We start from the raw sequence: 19,217 nt of genomic DNA, 5'->3' as shown, positions 1-19,217 counted from the left end.
CAAGAGCAGTAAGAATTATGTTTCACAAATATTGTATTATTACATTGTCGTATGGCTTTACACTGATTGTATGGAAAGGACAAAATAATATCAGAATTAAGGCAATAACAACATGTGCAAATCAAGCACATTACCCTGACACAGTCCTTAGTAAAAAGCTCTTTTGGTTAGGTAATCATGGAGATGGCTACATGCAGGACAGTCAGTGCCTTGAAGAGTACGCTTTGGGTAGAAAATTCATTAATAAAAACTTCCCTCCTACTGGCCCACAATGGCCAGCAGCAGCTTTTGGTAGTCTCCACTCATGTCACTTGCAATCATTGTGCTCAGGGTCTTCTGATACATCTGAGTGAACATCTGTTTTATTTGTACAAGGTCAATCTCACTTTGAGTGACCACAATTCTGACCAAAGTAGAGTCATCTGTCCCAGCACCTTTCATAGAATAGTAGAGCCTTTCAGCAAAGAAGGCAGAACGGCTCAGGGCACACTGCAAGATAGCCTTCAAACCACTTTCAACGTTTCTGGAGAACTCACGGCTAACACTGCTTAGCAAATCATGATTAGCCATCCTGGAATAAGCCTCCACTGTAGCTTTCAGCTGAGGAAAGCTTCTTGGGGCAAGAATCATGTTAAAACAAGATTCATCTGTTCCTAGTCTCCCCTCACCAGCTTGATAGAGGCGCTGAGCATCTTCCTGAGCCATCTGATGGTTTACATTCAGGTTCTCATCACGATTTCCCTGGCACATGGATACAAGTAAACGTTCAAAATGCCCTGATGTATCTGATCTAATGTCTTTTTCAAGGTCTTGTCCAAATTCTGATTCATAACATCTGACAATTTCTCGGATTTCCTGATTCGTTCTTGTACACAAAATCTCAATCAATACTCGTTCCTGAGTTCCTGCTCCCTTCATTGCATTCCGTAAACTCCAAGCATCATAATATGTGGATGGCATGAACATGGCAAGGATGAGTTCTTCCATATTTCCACTTAACTCTGATTTGAGATCTTTGATCAAATCCTTACCATACATGGTCTTAAAAGCAACTTTAATTTTTTGCCTCTGATCATTGGAGCGGTTGGCCATAACATCCACGATTGCCTGCTCATCTGTCCCAAAACCCTTCATCGCTTTTCAAAGAATTTCTGCATCTCTCATGGCATCAAAGTTGAAAGCAGGTCGGATTGTCCCTTGAGTGCCCTGAGTCATTGCTGCTGGCTGATTAGGGAAAGGAACTTGTCCTCCAGGATACTGAGAGGGCACCTGTCCTCCAGGAAAACCACCTGGCATTGGAACCTGTGCAGGGCCACCCCTGTATGACTGTGATGGCGGCTGTGGATAGCCAGAATAGGCTCCACCTGGTGGGGCTCCAAACCCGGGGCCTCCAGGGTAGGATGGGGCTCCTCCTGGCTGTGGGGCACCAGGATAACCTCCAGGAGCTGGGTAGCCTCCAGGGGCAGGGTAGCCTCCAGCACCTGGGTAGCCACCAGTTGGAGCTGACTCTTGACCTGGAGGAGGATATCCAGGGAAAGGTGGGTACAACACTTAAGAACAACAACAGCACAGAGAGAGATCAGTTGGCCTAGTGGACAAGTCATGTTCCCAAGCCAAAGGTGGGTGACTATACTCTGCGGCCCTCAGGCCTGCCTTTAATTGTTTTTGGTGAAACATTCTTCTAGGTCGTATAACCCTGTATGTCCACTTGCTATACAGAGGTAACTGGTGGCTGCTGTGAAGCCAATCACTGTGACACTGATGAGTCAAATGCGAGAATGGTTACCCATGGTGGACAGTGTTTGGCGAAGTTCCTCAATTAAAACAAGCTTGGAAGCAGGAGTGGCATCCACTTCCATAATAACTTGCCTCTGGAAACCCTATGAATCTGGAGAAAGGACAAAAGTTATACAGGTGTCCAGGTCTTTTGTTCATAGAGTCGTTATGAGTCGCCAGGACTCGATGGAACTTAACGACAACATCAACATATTTTTTTCTGGTTTCTCTATCTGGGGTATTCACTGGATCTGCTTTTTTAGGAGAAGGGTTATTTTGGCTTTTCATGATGGCTGTTGTGGATTGTTGCTTTCTTAACATTGTGTAAGTCTTTTCTTAGTAGATATTAGGCTGCTATAACAATAAAATTACCCAGGGTAGGACAATGTTTTGTGAAACACCTGTATATTTGTTCTCCCTTTATGACAGCAGTTTTTCCCCCAAAGTATCTTAATGACAAAGGAGGAAGCCTGTTCCCTTCTGGAAGTGGCTTCTCGCCTCCATTGAAGTGCCCAGGTCCTCCCTGGTGCTTGAGTTTAAGGTGTCCCGTGTGGCCAAGCTGGACAGTAAATTTTTTTTTCTCCAAAGTACCTAGTGAATTTATTGGAACAGATTCATGGCTGCTGAGGACACATGTGGTGACTGCTGCTGCTACATTAAGGTTTATAATTTAATGGCTAGATGGAGGGGTGGGTTAAGAAAATGGAAAAGAGGGAAAGATCTGGTGTGAAAAACAATGTATATAAACTTTTTAAGTAAGCCAGTATAAAATAAAAATTTTATATTTATAAAAAAGGGGCTATTGGACTTCATAAAGCAGGAATTCCTTATAATCTGCAAGGTCAAGTAATTACAGAATGTGCTAATCAAACTTTAAAGCATATGCTATTTGAACAAAAAAAGAGGAATAGGAAAGACTATGCGACCTCAAGCAGAATTAATCTAGCTCTTTATACTTTAATTTTTAAAATTATTCTGCAGAAAGTTCTTTAACTGCTGCAGATAGGCACTGGAATAGGAAAAATTAAAACAGTAAAAAGGTTAATCTGCAAGTAATATAGAGATTTCCTGATACAGTCATGTGGGATGGACCTGTGTCTTTCCTTGCTTGAGGAAGAGAATAATATGCTTATATTTCTACAGATGATGGAGAATCCCTTTGTGCTGCCTTCCTGGTGTGTGAAGACTTATAATGTCATCTGAATCCTCCTCCAGAAAATTTCATCTGGATCCCACTGGTTCCCTAGACAGCAACAGGAATCCCCAGTGCAAGAAATAATGGGGCTGACCTTGAAAGAGCAGACAAAGGAAACCAAAGAAGAGTACTCTCAAAGCTGAAGTTATTACTTGGAGTCAGTTGAAGAAGACTTCTATCAAGGCTCAAGAAATTCTTCAATATCAGTAGAAACAACTTACCCCAGAGAATATCTTTCTGGCTGTGTGTGCAGTGACTACAGTGTTGGTGTGCCTTCCTACAGTACACTCTGCAGAAACACATGGGACCTATAGATCAGATCCTCCCACAGTGAGACTTTTAACATGACTAGATGTATCTCCTGAAATATATAGTACCTATATTGATGGACCCCTTGTCCTGAATGTCCTAATAGTATTCTAGTGAGAAAAATAGCTTACAAGTTGTTTAGTAGTAGTAGTAGTAGTAGTAGTAGTAGTAGTAGTAGTAGTAGTGTTTTAGTAGGTGCACCCAAACAGTAGTGATTGTATTCATATTAAATCTCAGATTTGGATAGCCCACACAGGGTTGAGTAATTTTATTTTTTGGAGTTACAATCTATAAAAGCAGGCAATGAAACTATAAATTGTTCTGGAATCAATATACCTAGATGCCATACTCAAGATAATTGGAAAATTAGAGATGTACTCCTGTGGTTGGCATGCATACGGAATAGAGGTTATTAAACTTTATTTTGGCAACTGGACCATTACAAACTGGGGCCCATGGGGACAACTGGAAGCAATAGGATATTTAAAATTTAACAAGCTTATGTTTCATTATAAAATTAACTTGGAAGAGACTGGAGAGCATTATGTTGACTAACTCTGTCTCATAAGGAAAATACTGTATGTTGTTGTTTGTTATGTGCTGTCAAGTCACTTGCAACTCATAGCGACCCTAGGTACAAGAGCCCTAAATGCTCTTCTATCCTGTGCCAAAATCACCATCTCTGACACACTCATTCCCACCATTCCAATCACTGAGTCGATCCATCTCATCGAGGGTCTTCTTTTCCTACGCCGTCCCTCCAATCTGCAAAACATTATGTCCCTCTCCAAGGACCAGTTCCCCCTTGCAACATGCCCAAAGTATGTCAGACGAAGCTTCAGAATCCTTGACTCCAAGGAGCATTCTGACTTCACCCTCTCCAGCACAAACCTGTTTGTTTTCCTAACAGTCCATGGTATATTCAACACTCTTCTCAAGCATCACAACTCAAATGTATCAACTCTCTTTTATCATTCTTTTTCACTGTCCAACTCTCTGGTGCATAGCACGTAATTGCTAAGCGTATAGCCTGGTTCAGGCGCACCTTAGTCTCCAGCCTGACATCATTGCTCATCAGTACTCTTGAAAGGTCCTCACAGGTGACTTGCCCAATGCAATTCATCTCTGGATTTCCTGGATGCTGTTACCAAGAGTGTTGAGTGTAGAACCAAGTAAACAAAAACTGTTAACTATCTCAATCTCTTTACAATCCATACTGATGCTGCCAATTGGCCCAGTGGTGAGAATCTCTGTTTTCTTGATGTTGAGCTTCAATCTGTATTGAAGGCTGCAGTCCTTGGCCTTTTGAAGCAAGCATATCAGGTCCTACTCAATTCAGCAGGGTTATGTGTGTCATCTACATAACGCAGGTTGTTGATGACTCTTCCACCAATCCTGATGTCACATTTCTCCTCATATAGCCCCAGCGTCTTGGATGATCTGCTCCACATACAGATTGAAAAGGTATGGAGACAAAATACATCCCTGACAGACCCCCTTCTTGATTTTGAAACATGTAGTGTGCTCTAGTTCTGTTCTGATGACTGCCTCTTGGTCCAAGTATAGGTTTCACATAAGATTATTATAAAAATAGAAGGATAACTAGTAAAACATGTATAGGTACTCAAGTGGGGAAGAGATAGTAGTGAAGGGGTGAGGATGAGTGAAGGTGAAACCACAGGGTTGCACATTTGGGTGGGTGGAGGAAAGAGTGAAATGGGAAGGATCCAGGTGAAAAGAGAGATGGACAAGGTCCAATGGTGATTAATTTTATAAAACATAATACATGCAGTTTTAGAAAACATAATGTGTGAAACACAACGTGAAAAAAGAATAGAGTGAAACACAATGTATACAAACTTTGTAAGTAAACCAATTTTAAAAATGACTAATTATAAAGATTTATGAAATATCACATTAGATACATAGTTCTGGGTTTAGTCCCTCATTGCCTTGGTGGCAAGGATTCAATGGAGAAACAAGTTCTGTAGAAAGTACCATATGGAAAGAAGGAATTGCTTTCTCCAAAGCTGAACTATGGAGTGGGTACATAAAAAAATAATACCAGTTCTGGGAATAAGTTGAGGCTAAATTGTCAAGAATATTTTTTATGTATTTGCTTGAATAATTCAGAAATTCAGACCAAGAAACTTGAAAGTGTTATTATTTTAGTTAAAATGTCAAGATTATGGCTACCTGCTAATTTAACAGAATAATGGGAAGCAACTCCCTTAATTAATTTTTGAAATATTTGTTTTATAAAGTATTGCATAGTGTTAAAAGATTTGTAGGAATGTTGATTGAAGGATTAATATCTTTGGTAGTTCATATACCTGTCATGACTAAATCTAATAAAAATAGTAGTCAAACCTCTTCCTTTGTAAAAAAAAATGAATTGTAACTGCTTCTCAATCATGGCATTTACAGCACAGATGGATCAAAGATTTACAACTGAGTTATCAACATTAAAGATGACTGTTATGTGGTTGGGGGAACAAGTTAAATCCTTACAACTACATGATATGTTGGCTTGTCTTTATAATGAAACTGAATTTTGTGATACTACTTTGCATTATAATGCCAATAAGCATTCTTGGGATCAAATAAAGGTTCAATTGATGGAGGCTTTTACTCATAACAATACTATGGATATTTTGAAAAGATCTAGTGTGAAAAACAATGTATTCAAACTTTGTAAATAAATCAATATAAAAGAAAATTAAAAAAGAGAAAAAATCAAGTATTAATAATAAGTTTTTATGCACATCCAAAAACTTCTCCAATAGGGTTAGAAGGGAAGCCACAGACTGGGAAAATAATTGGTAATGACATTAAGATAAGGGTCTGATATCTAGAATTTGTAAAATATTCAAGCACCACAACAAGATAAATGCAAACTACCCAATTGAAAAATGGGCACAGGATATGAACAGACACTTCACCAAAGAAGACATTCAGATGGTAAACAAACACATGAAGAAATTTCAAATTCCCTAGCTCTAAGAGAGATGCAAATCAAAACAACTATGAGATATCATATCACCGCAGTCAGAATAGCAAAATGTAACAGAACAGCAGGCAACAAATGCTGGCAAGGTTGTGGAGAAACTGGAACCCTTATTCACTGTTGGTGGGAGTGTAAAATGGTGCAACCGCTATGGAAGGCAGTCTGGCACTTTCTCAAAAAGTTGCAAATTGAATTACCATTTGACCCAGCAATTCCACTACTGGGAATATACCCTAAAGAAACCATAACCACCACCCAAGCAGATATATGCACACCCATGTTTATTGCTGCTTTGTTTACAACAGCAAAGAGTTGGAAACAACCCAAGTTCCCATCAGCAAACGAATGGATAGAGAAGCTCTGGTATATTCACACAATGGAATACTCTACAGCATTGAAAAAACAAGGAACTCATGAAATAGTATACAAAATGGGTGACCATGAAGGACATTATGCTGAGTGAAATAGCTCAGTTACAAAAGGACAAATACTGCATAGTGCCACTGTTGTAAAATGGGACTGCCATAGAGGTTGAGGGGAGACTTAGAAAGATTGGATAAATAATGTATACCCCATTGAAACAGATGAGGGAGAAAACTTTTTAAAAGGGATATGTTGTTATGTGCCATTGAGTCGCTTGCAACTCATAGTGACCCTATGTACAAGAGCTCTAAACGCCGTTTATATATGATTAGGTATTATTATCATGACAGGAGTCCAGAATGAAGGCTGCATAGTGGAGTAGACTTGGGGGGAGGGATTGTTTAACAATGAAAGACTTTTTCTTTTACTTCTCAAAGAGAATACTCAACTGGGGGTGTGGGGTGGGTACCAAGGAAAGTGCAACAACAAATGTATGGTAATCCAAAGTCTCTGTAAACTGTCATTAAAATTAATAATAAAAAAGTAAAAAAAAAAGAAAAAATAGTTAAGTTGTGCTTCTTCTAATGAAAAGATAAATAATGCCGTAAATGTATTGCAATTTTTGAGTCCTCTTCATTAGTTGAAACAGTGTAGTGATTCTTTGCTTACAGTTTTAATCATTTTAATTATTTGTTTTGTTGTTTTATTTGTAGTCTGCAAGCTTCTCCTGGAAGTCTCCAGGTGTACAGATAAAGTGCAATTTTTGGTTACCCTGATGCATCTGCATTTAAAAACAAAACAGTGGACATGCTGGAGATCCTCAGAGAAAGAACTTGCATGTTGAGATTTAGACTTACACCATGACCATGAAGAAGTGATAGACTACTAAGCCATGAGAAGCAGGAGCCCAGCAAATAGGAACTGCTAAACTGGCCAAGTAAATGTCCCTGTGTGCAATATTCCCAGATAAAGGTAGAGTGATAAACAAAGTCCACGGAATTGTGATGCCTGCTTATGAATGAATACAAAGTTGTTTGTCTTAACTTGTGTTAGGTTAACATACTTAAGGAAGAAATAAGAGAGAATGAGGGAAAGCTTAAAGCATCTTTATTAAAAAGAAGGAAATTGTGGAGAAGCTCCTGGGTGAGGTTCCTCATTCTGAAGATGCAGAACGGAGAAGTCACACTATGAACTTATTGAGGAGGGATTTTATAAGAGAATCTTCAGGGAGGGACATTTAATTGTGATTTACGGTTCATCTGTTAGTTCTGCCAGGTGGGTGGGACCGTTCACTCTTTGATGTGTGTGTTCTTCAAATTCTTCATTCTCCCCCTTGACCTCCCTAGCATCCCAGCCTCTTTATTGATAAAACAGGGCGCATATCTTTATTCTAGATACTTCTTGCTAAACAGGGGCAAAGATCTGGGTCTCAGAGCCAGAATAAGTTTGTCTGGGATCAGTGGCTAGGGGAGAATTAAGTTGGTCCTTTTGATCCCGTGAAATAAGAACTTAAAGAGACATAAAGTGATTCATAACAATATGATTATTACTACGATTGGTCTTAGAAAATGAAGAATTTAGGCTAGAAATAGGTTTTAGATCCAATTTGAGAGAAGGCTTGTGGTTTCACTACTCCTGATTCATTTATACAGTAACAGCTCTTCTTTTAGGAATAAGCAGATGTTCTCTTTCTTGGCAGTCAGGAGATCTAGAGGGTTTTTTTTTAATTTTGGAGAGTGACCTGCACCAGCGATGCCAGCTGACATTGGAGGGAGGCTAGACTGAATCCAACCACGATTGGGAGAAATGCCACTCTTTTAATTTGGAGAGTAGGGAGGAGCCAGATTAATTCTGATTTATTATACAAGGTAAGCTGGGGTACCACTGTTACAGAGAAACAGAGCCTTTTTGTGGTGGAATTCTGTATATAGTCTCATTACACTAAAAAGTGTTGTCCTGATTCAGCGAGGGTGTGTTTGTTTATTCTAACATTGTGTATTCCATTGCAAAGGGTGCAAATGAGGAAGTTATGTACCAGATGTGAAAGGGTTTAGTCTGCTTATCAGGTTTTGGTTCTCAGAAGGGAATCTGTCCTGAAATGGTGGAGCACTCAGTTTGGGCTGATGAAATGGCTTGAGGTGTTTTGGTGGAGTGTGGTCTAGAGAAATTGATTGGTACTGCTACTAGCAAAAGTCTTTGTAAAGAGGCACCCAGAAAACAATGGGAAAGATTGATCCCCATCTGACTTTGATTAAGGAACAGTAAATACTCTGGATAATTTGGACTCAGATCGGGGGCTGCATAGTTTGTGACTCTCTAGAGACTTGTTCTATCATTGTCTGCTCAGCTTGGAGAATGTCACTGGAAACCTGTACTTGGGGGTTGGCATCTAGAATGTATTTTCTGCTTCTGTGTACTGTGCTAGAGGGCAAGAAACTATACCTAGTAGGATATAGTTTTCATTTAATCCCAGTCTGCCACCTGATATTCCAAGGGTCTGAGATATGAAGGTAGATGTTTCCCTGTTCAATAGAAAACTTGTATTTTAAACATCATGGATCTTGTATGACTCATATGGACAACTTCCATATTTTTCTTGCCACTTTCAACAGTATGAGTTGACTTGGTCATATAGGAAGCAAGCAAAGAGTCATCTATAAGATGAAACTGCCTTAGGTGATATTGAAATGGTGATTGCTGCTTGGTATGCCTGTAGCGAGCAATCTGCTGAGCCAATGAGGTGTGTGGTCGGACTGATGTCCTTTGCAGTGAATTACAGCAACCTACTTGAGCAGTTGAAAAGCTTTTAACAAGATTTTAACAAGAGAGTAAGCAGCTGCCACTAACTATGGGTGAACCTTATGTTTTTATAAAGCCTGCTCATGCCAGATAGCAGTGTGGCAATGAGTGATTAAAAAGACATATTTAGAGTCTGTGTAAATGTTGCCAGTCAGGCCTCTAGCTAGATGTAGGGATTTGGTAGGGCAATAAGCCCAGTTTTGCTGCTTCCCACACCTTGCTTATGGGTAGTACAGCATAGGCTGCCTGATGGTAACATTCAGAGGTCATATAATAGCTGCTGTCTAAAAACAGAGTATGGTCTGGATTTGGGATGGGTTGGTCAGATAGAGAGAGAAGTAAAGAGCCCGTAAGGTGGCTAGATTAGGGGACAGTGATTGAGAGATAGAGATATCAGGGTTTTCAGGGGGAAGTAGGTGGAGTTCTTGTATTCACCCAGGAGGAAGGAAGGATAGAAAATGATGTGAAAGCATATCTTGAAGCTTATGGCTTGAGAAGACCTGCAGGGAGCTTTTCAAGATAAGTTTCAGTGATTATTTAGTGAGAAGAGCTGGGCTGCTAGAGCTCACAGCAGAGTTTTCACTCATGGGTCATGATATCAAATTGCTTAGAGCAGTATGTAATGGGGGTAAATGTGGGTCTATGGGCCTGAGCTAAAACACCAACAGCAATACCAAGGATTCTGGGGCTTCATCTGACATACTTTGGACATGTTGCCAGGAGGGACTGGTCCTTGGAGAGGGACATCATGCTTGGGAGGGTTGAGGGACAACGCAGGAGGGGAAGACCCTCTATGAGATGGATTGATTCGGTGACTGGGGTAATCGGAATGGGTGTGTCAGAGGTGGTGCGGTTGGTGCAGGATAGAGCAGGGTTTAGGGCTGTTGTGCACAGGGTCGCTATGAGTCGGAAATGACTCGATGGCACATAACAACAACAACAACAACAACATAGGTGGAAGTAATACAGTAAAGTAAGGGGTGATGACTGTAGAAGGAAATATTGGAGCTTGAGAAAGACCCTTTAAACTATGTGCGGCGAGTCTAGAGGTTCTTGTGGGGTGGTTTTTCCATATTATAAAGGGATTTTTGCAAGTAAAGAAAAATTGGGGATCCAGTGTCTGAGAAACTGACAAAGTCCAGAAAAGAGAGGATTTGATTAACGGTTTGAGGTGGCTTGAGGATTTCAATGGTTCTGCATCAATTGGCAATTAAACTTCTAGTGTCAGGAATCAATTGAAAACCAAGATACGTGACTGTGAGTAGATACAGTTAGGCCTTGGAAAGGGATGCCCTGTATCCTTTGGAGGACAAGAAATTAAGATGTTGAGCAGTGTGAGTTTGTGAAAGTTGATATGAGGGACTGCATAATAAAAGATTATTAACTTATTTAGGATCTAAGAAGCTTATTGGAAAGTAGGCAAGTAATATTGGGCTTTAAATTCCTGTGGTGTTGTATGGAGACAGAGAACTGGGGTATAACTGGAAAAGAGGAGGGATCCTTCAAAGTACCAAGAACAGATTGGTAGTGAGAGGTTACAGATGGGGTGAAAAGAGCCCATACAAAAGGGTTGAAAACGTCTGGTGATAAATGTAGTGTAGAAAAAGAGGTTTGGAGGGTAGGAGTGCTAAGAGGGAAAGAACTAAAGCCTTGTCAGGTGAACTAGGTTCACTTGACCCCTAGTGAAACACAGCTCCAAGTTTAGACAAGAGGTCCCTGCCTAGCAATGGAGTTGTATACGTAGGGATAATTAGAAAAGAATGAGTATTCATTTGCTGATGGTAATGAAGAGAAGTTGAGTGGTAAGAGGCTTGGAAGGAAGGCTATCAATGCCCATTACTAAGACCTGGGAAGGGAAAATAGGACCCGAGAAGGAAGAGAGTACTGAACAGGTAACGATTGTATTAACTAGGAAACTGGATTAACTGCTACTTAAAGGGTTAGTCTGGGCTTGGCAAGGGTGATGGGGTCATCAAACTTGGGCATTTTCAATCTTCAGTGGCCAGGCTGGGATGGGGATCAGGTCCAGTGAAGGGGCTACCCTACTACAACTAGGTGCTGAATGGCAATTGGCCTTCTAATGGCCCTGTGTCTCACAGATGGGACAAGGTTGTGTTATCAGGTGCTGGTTTGGAGGACGGGAGTTAGGGCAGTGGCTAGCCCAATGGCTCTCTTTGCCACATTTGAAGCATGCACCAGGAGGTAGCTGGCTCTTAGAATGAGCAGATGTTTTCGGACCTTTCACTGCTGCTGGCCTCAAGACAGCAATGAAAGCCTGGGCTTGCAAATTTGCTTTCTGTTGGGCTTGAGATTTTTATTGGCTTCTGTCTGTTTCTCCTGAGCATTGCAACTTTAAATGCCATGTTTACCAGGTCTTGAATGGGGTGTTTACAGCATTTTCTGTATGCTGCTGGGTGGTGGTGACAACACACTCTTTACTATCATAATCCCCTTTGCCCTGGCAACTTCCCAGAGCAGGACTGGGGAGGAGCTGTTTGAGCTGACAGGCAAGCAGGGAGCGGGAGGGAATGGAGAGGCTTGGCAAATTTGCCTGTGTGTCATCAGAGTAGAGATGTGTTGTTTTACTTGCAGGTCAGGTTTGGAAAAGGAATAGATGGGTATTTTAGTTGCAGAAAAGTTTCCTAAAGGTTAAAATTAGAAATCTGAACAGGATGGGCAGAGAGAAGTGGAGAATGGAAAAGTTTTCCAGGCTGGGTCTGGGAGGGGCTAGAGGAGAGGGGAATGGGAGGAGCTGAGTTTGGATTGATTGAAGTAGAAGAAGCTAGAGTAGATGCAGAACAAAGAGACTCAGCTCTGGCGGGAACACACGTGGTGAAGTAAGGATAGGAATGAGAGAGGCTGAGTCCAAGGGATAAGAGGAAAGGACTTCCTTTGGTGAGGCAACATTTGCAAATGACTGAGGTAGGGAAACAGAAGCTGTAGGGAGTGCTCTGCAGGATAAAAGGTGAGGGAGTTTACAGCAGTTTTGACAGAGATAGAGACAGAAAGTTGTTGTTAATGAACATGAATGGGACTTCAGTGCCTGTAACTTCCAAAGAAGACAGAGGAGGGACTCGGTAAGGATTGGAGGGGGAGTGGCCAAGTCTGGATCGGTCAGAGTGGAAAAAGGGGGCATGGTAATGGTAGGATAAAGAGATTCAGCTTTGGTGTGACTCCATGGCAGGTCCCAGAGGAAATGCTGGGTAGGGAGAATAAAGACTGGGACACAGAGAGAGAAACAGGAGCAAAATAAATGATTCTTTAAGTCCACTGGCAGAAATTGTCAAGATCTTGAACTAAAGGTTCTATTCTTAGACTATAGAAGATATGTTATGTAGCTGGTATTGTGGCTGCTCAGTTATAGAAAAAGGACTCAAGTGTTAGAGATTCAAGAGAAGGCACCCCAAGGGACTGTTCCTTGTGGTCCTAGACATTTGGCTACCCGTGGTGTTCAGATCTGTGGGTGAGGCAACTGGAATTCCAGAGCATCCCCTGGAAACCGAGAGTCTCGGGTGTGGCAAGGCTATGGATAATGCGGGCGTCCCCAAACACCCTATGATTTTTGGATATGTACAGACAGAAGTCCAGTGGGGCCGATCTGGCTTCCCATCTGAGTTCTAAATGTCTGGAAGGCTGGAAAGCCTGGAACAGAGGCTAAAACACCTGGAAGTCAGTTGGATCTATCTTTAGGAGCCTCCAGGAAAAAGGGGTGGGGAATACAGAGATAAGAAAGACAAAAGGGGCAGAGATTCAGTCAGCAGCCAGCTGCACACATAGAACAGGGGAGAAGGAGAGAAGTGAGACTTTATATTACTGTTCAAGCATCTTGACACTGTACAGGCTGGTTCAAGAGAAAGAAAGGAAACACCAGCACTTTCCCAAAGTGCGGGTGCAGCACCTTAACTTGTCTCCTGGTTTTCACACATCAGGTGTTAGGTTAGTGAACTTAAGGAAGATATCAGAGAGAATGAGAGAAAGCTTAAAGCAGCTTTATTAAAAAGGGGGAGGGAGCTCCAGAGTAAGGTCCCTCATTCTGAATTTGCAGAATGGGGAAATCACTCTGAAATTATTGGGGAGGATTTTTATAACAGAGTCTTTGGGGAGGGACATTTCACTGTGATTTGTGGTTCGTCCATTAGTTCTGCCAGGTGGGTGGGACAGTTCACTCTTTTTGTCGATTTGTGTATTCTTTGAATCCTTCATTCTCCCCCTTGGTCCCATTGTCTGGACATAACTTGCTTTTTGAGAAAGCTAATAAATGTGAAGGGCTAAGAGCAATCTGGGCTCTGAGCCCTTCTTATAAATTAATTTGTGTCTGGATTTTTTTTTGTTTTGGTGCTACTGTTTTGCTCCCAAGTTTCTAAGTACACTGTCACTTTGTGAGCTAGCTCTCACAGAAAAAATTTTTTTTTTAATTTCACTTGAACATAATTAAGTGTTCTGGAATTTCTATTATTTTCAGTATTAGTCATAATTTGTTATAATTCACATAGCCAAATGTCTTTACATCATCAATAAAACACAAATAGACATCCTTCTGGTATTCTCTGCTTTCAGTTAAATCCATCTGGCATCAGCAATAATGTGCTACGTAGTTGTTATTATATGACATCAAGTCACCTGTGACATAACGATCCTATGAACAACAGCTTTGAAGCCTATCCTGTCCTGAGCCATTCTCACTGGCTCCTACACACCAACCTCCATTGCCTTAGTTACTGTACCAATCTATCTCATTTGGGGTCTTCCTCTCCTACGCTGTCCCTCCACCCTTCTAAGTATGATATCTTTCTGCAAGGATTGGTCCCTCCTGGCCACATGCGCAAAGTATGTGAGATGAAACTTCAAAATCTTAGGAGAAATGAAGTGAAGGAGAAACTTGGTTTCATTCTCTCCAAGACAGAAGTATTTGTTTTCTTGATGGTCAATGGTATGTTCAAAACTCTTCTCTAGCACTACAGCTCAAAGGAATCAATTCTGCTGTCATCTTTAGTCATTGTCCAGCTCTTTGATGCATTGCAAGTAATTGCAAAGACCATGGATGGCCTGTATCAGGTGCACCTTAGTCTCCAGACAGACATTGTTGCTTCTCAGTACTCTGGAAAGGTCCCTGGCAGCAGATTTACTTAATGCAGTTCACCTTTTGATTTCCTGACTGCTGGTGCTAAGAGTGTTGATTGTGGAGATAACAGAAAAGTTAGATTTTCTTTCATTCATTGTTGTACATTTTACCTCCTCTCCCTCCATCCCCTCCCCAGTTCATTTTTCACTTTTTTAAAAAAAATATTCATTCATTGTTGCACAGTTACCTCCCTCCTTCCATCCCCACTCCTCTTTGCAGTGTACCTCTTATTCTGGGCTGTTGTCATATATGTTGTTGTTGTTAAGTGCCGTCGAGTCATAGGGCAACTCATAGCAACCCTATGAACAAAAGTCCTCGACAGTTGAGTGACTTTCATCTTTTCTCCATGCTCATAGGGTTTTCTGATGCAAGTTATTTGGGGAAGTGGATGCCTCTCCTACTTCCAAGCTTGTTTTAGCTAGGGAGCGCCACCAAACACTGTCCGCCATGGGTAACCATTATCACATTTGACACATTATTGTCACAGTGTTCAGCTTCACAGCGAACACAAGTTGCCTCTGTACAGCAAATGGACACACCAGGGCCATACGACCTAGAAGAATGTTTCACCAAAAACAAGTAAAGACAGGTCTTAGGGCCATGGATTAGAGTCACCCATCTGTGGCTTGGTAGCATCACTTTTGGTCTACTAGGCCAACTGCCCTCTCTCTGTTGTTAAGTGCCATCTAGTCATAGGCAGCATGCCAGGGGCAAGCTCCACAGGCTCTGCCCTTACTTCCCCTTAGTTTAGGACTCTAGGCCACCCACATACTTTTGAAGGGCAAAAAAGAGCAGTAACACACAGCAAAAAGGACCTGACTAAATATCTCATTTTTGTTGTTGTTATATGCCAGCAAGTCAGAACCTACTCATAGCTGACCCTCCATGGGCTTTTCAGATGCAGTAAGAGGAGGTTGTCTAGCCCTCTGCTGTGGAGCAGCTGATGGATTTGCACCGCAAGCCTTGGGATTGCTTTTTAGTACTTTGGAGAAGTCCTTGACAGCGGATTTTCCCAATGCAACACATCTTTTGATTGAGTTGTACTGAAATTTTTCACAATAATGGTGGATTTGTTCATGTATCTCTGTATCTGTCACAAATTCGTAAACAAATAATAATATATTCTTTTTCAACAGTCTTTTCTTCATCTGTTTCAATGCTGTATTCACTATTTATCCCTCCTTTTCTTAATTTCCTTCAACACCCCATGTCAGTATTGTGGGTTTTTTAAAAAAATTAATTTAATGAAAGTTACAGAGACTTTGGATTCATTCATTGTTGCACTTTTCTCCCTGCCCACCCCTCCCTTCAATATGCTTTTCTCTTTGAAAAGTAAAAGAAAAATTCTTGCATTGTTATACAATCCCTTTCCCAAAGTCCACTCCACTATGCTTCCTTCATTCTGGACTCCTTTCAAACCAATAATACCTAATCATATATCCCTTTTAAACAGTTTTCTCCCTTATCTTTTTTTAATGATGTATACATAATTTATCCTCATTTTATCAGTCTCCCCTCAACCACTATGTCAGTCTTCTTTTTATAACAGTGGCATTATGCAGTATTTGTCTTTTGTAACTGAGATATTTCACTCAGCATAATGTCCTCCAGGGTCACCTATTTTGTATAATATTTCGTGAGTTCCTTGTTTTTCAATGTTTCATAGTATTCCATTGTGTGAATATAGCAGAGCTTCTCTATCCAGTCATTTGTTGATGGGAACTTGGGATGTTTCCAACTCTGCTATTGTGAGCAAAGCCAAAATAAATATAGGTTTGCATATATCTGCTTGGGTGTCAATTATGGTTTCTTTGGCTTAGATTCCCAGTAGTGGAATTGCTGGGTCAAATGGTATTTCTGTTTGCAACTTTTTGAGAAAGCGCCACACTGCCTTCCATAGTGGTTGCACCATTTATACTCCCACCAACAGTGAATACGGGTTTCAGTTTCTCCATAACCTTGCCAGCATTTGTTGTTTATTGTTTTGTTAAATTTTGTTATTCTTACTAGGGTGAGATGATATCTCATAGTTGTTTTGATTTGCATCTCTCTTAGAGCTTGGAATTTTGAACATTTCTTTATGTGTTTGTTTGCCATCTTGGTGAAGCGTCTGTTCATATCCTGTGCCTATTTTTCAATAAGGTTGTTTACCTTTATCTTGTTGTGATGCTCGAGTATCTTATAAATTCTAGATATGCCTCTTATCTGACATGACATTGTTATTGTTAAGTACCGTCAAGTTGTGAATGACTCATAGTAACCCTATGAACAAAAGACCTGAACACTTATATAACTTTAGTCATTTCTCCATGTTCATTGAGTTTCGGGACACAAGCCAGTTCAGAAGTGGATGTTACTCCTGCTTCCAGGCTTATTTTAATCAGAAGCACCACCAAAGACTGTCCACCATGGGTAACCATTATCACATTTGACACATCAGTGTCACAGTGTTTAGCATCACAGCAACCACGACTTACCCATGTACAGCACTGCACAGACCAGTGTTATACCGTTTAGAAGATTGTTTGACAAAAAACAAAGAAACAATTTAAATCAGGCCTGAGGGCCACAGATTAAAATTACCCACCTTGGGCTTGGTAGCATAACTTTCTGTCCACTTGGCCAATATAGCTCTCTCTATGTTGTCATTGTTGTTGTTGTTAGGTGCCTTCCAGTCGTAGATGACACCTGCCTTGATTACTCGTCTGTCTAGACCAGAGGCTGACAAACTTTTTCTGTAAAAGGATGAGTAGATTTCTGGACCAAGAGATAAAATCTTGTATGTTATGAAGATAATTGTAAGAATTAAGAGCATTTTTTTCCAATTTTTGACAAAATAAAAAAGTACTAATAACTGAGCGTAATTTTTGTTGGGTTTTTTTTTCCTTCTTCATTTGAGCCTGTGACTATTATTAAGTAGAGACTCTTCACCAAAGAAAGTTTTCAGGCGGCAATGCAAATCAAAACAACTATGAGATATCATCTCACCCCATTAAGAATAGCAAAATTTAACAAAACAACAAATAACATATGCTGGTGAAGTTGCGGAGAAACTGGAACACTTATTCACTGCTGGTGGGAGTGTAAAATGTTGCAAACACTATGGAAGGCAGGATGGCACTTTCTCAAAAAGTTGGAAACAGAAATACTATTTGAGCCAGGAATTCCACTACTGGAATATACCCTTAAGAAACCAGAACTGCCACCCAAGCAGACATATACACACCCATGTCTACTGCTGCTTTGTTTACAATAGCAAAGAGTTGGAAACAACCCAAGTGCACATCAACAAATGAATGGCTAGAGAAGCTGTGGTATAATCACACAATGGAAGATTATGCTGCATTGAAAAACAATACACTAATGAAATATTATACAAAATTGATGAACCTGGAGGACATTATGCTCAGTGAAATATCTCGGGCACAAAAGGACAAATATTGCATATTGTCATGGTTGTAAAATATGACTGACATCAAGTTTGGGAGGAACTTATGAAAAGGGGATAAATAATGTATAGTGCATTGAAAGAGATGAGAGAGAGAACTCTTTAAAAGGAATATGACTCTCTTGACTCTTGGACATGTCATTATCAAATATATTTTCCCAGTCTGTGGCTTCTCATTTTACCATGTTGAAGTTTTTGGATGTGCATGGGGATTTAATTCTTAGAAGGTCCCATTCATCTATTTTATCCTCTTCTGGTTGTAGATTTTTATCAAGATACTTGGAAGACTGTTTATTTTGTGGATTCGGACTTCCAGAGTTCTTCAAAGCTTTTCTTTAATGAAGTTTATAGTCCTTGATTTTAGTCCTAAGTCCATGGTCCACACTGAGTGGATTTTTGTGTATGGAGTGAGGTGTGGCTCTTGCTTGAGTTTTCTACAGATAGTTTTCCAATTTTGCCAGCACCATTTGTTAAAACGGCTTTTGTTTCCCCACATAACTGATTTCATCTCCTTGTCAGAAATCAGTTGACCATAGGTAGATGGGCTGATTCCAGAGCCGAGTTTAGTTAGGGCTGTTGTATATAGGGTCGCTATGAGTAGCAAGCGACTCGACGGCACATAACATAATAACAACGGTCTCTTTATTCTCTTTGTCATTGTAGAGAAATCCAATTGATTTTTGTATGTTGATTTTGTATCCTGCCACTTTCGTGAATTGGTCAACTATGTCCAGTAATTTTCTTGCTGAACCTTTAGGGTTTTCTAAGTATACTATCATATCATTTGCATAGAGAGATAATTTTACATCCTATTTGACAATTTAGGTACTTCTTATTTCCTTCTCATGTCTTACTGCTATCACTAAGAATTCCAATGCAATATTGAGTATCCTTGCCTAGTTCTTGTTCTTAACGGGAATGCCTTTAATCTCTCTGCATTGAGAACAATGTTGGCTCTCTGGTTTGAGTATATACTTTTTTACTACGTTGAAGAAATTCCCTTCTAATCCTATTTTGTTGAGTGTTTTAATCAGGAAAGGGTGTTGAATTTTGTCAAAGGCCTTTTCTTCATCAATTGATAGGATCATGTGGTTCTTGTTCTTTGTTAATGTAATGAATTACATAGATTGTTTTTCTTATGTTGAACCACCCTGGTATACCTGTTATGAATCCGACTTGGTCATGGTCAATTATTATT

General features: G+C 40.4%; 1 pseudogene; it reads right to left on the bottom strand.

Annotated features, from left to right (window-relative positions):
* Nucleotides 1-258: 258 nt before the first annotated feature.
* LOC102849350 lies at nt 259-5,620 on the bottom strand (annotated as a pseudogene).
* Nucleotides 5,621-19,217: the final 13,597 nt, after the last annotated feature.

This window comes from Elephantulus edwardii, unplaced genomic scaffold (assembly GCF_000299155.1).
Source record: "Elephantulus edwardii isolate Elephantulus edwardi_28Jun2011 unplaced genomic scaffold, EleEdw1.0 scaffold00467, whole genome shotgun sequence".
NCBI lineage: Eukaryota > Metazoa > Chordata > Mammalia > Macroscelidea > Macroscelididae > Elephantulus > Elephantulus edwardii.
The sequence above is the reverse complement of the archived record's forward strand: the minus strand, read 5'-3'. Positions and strand labels throughout refer to the sequence as shown.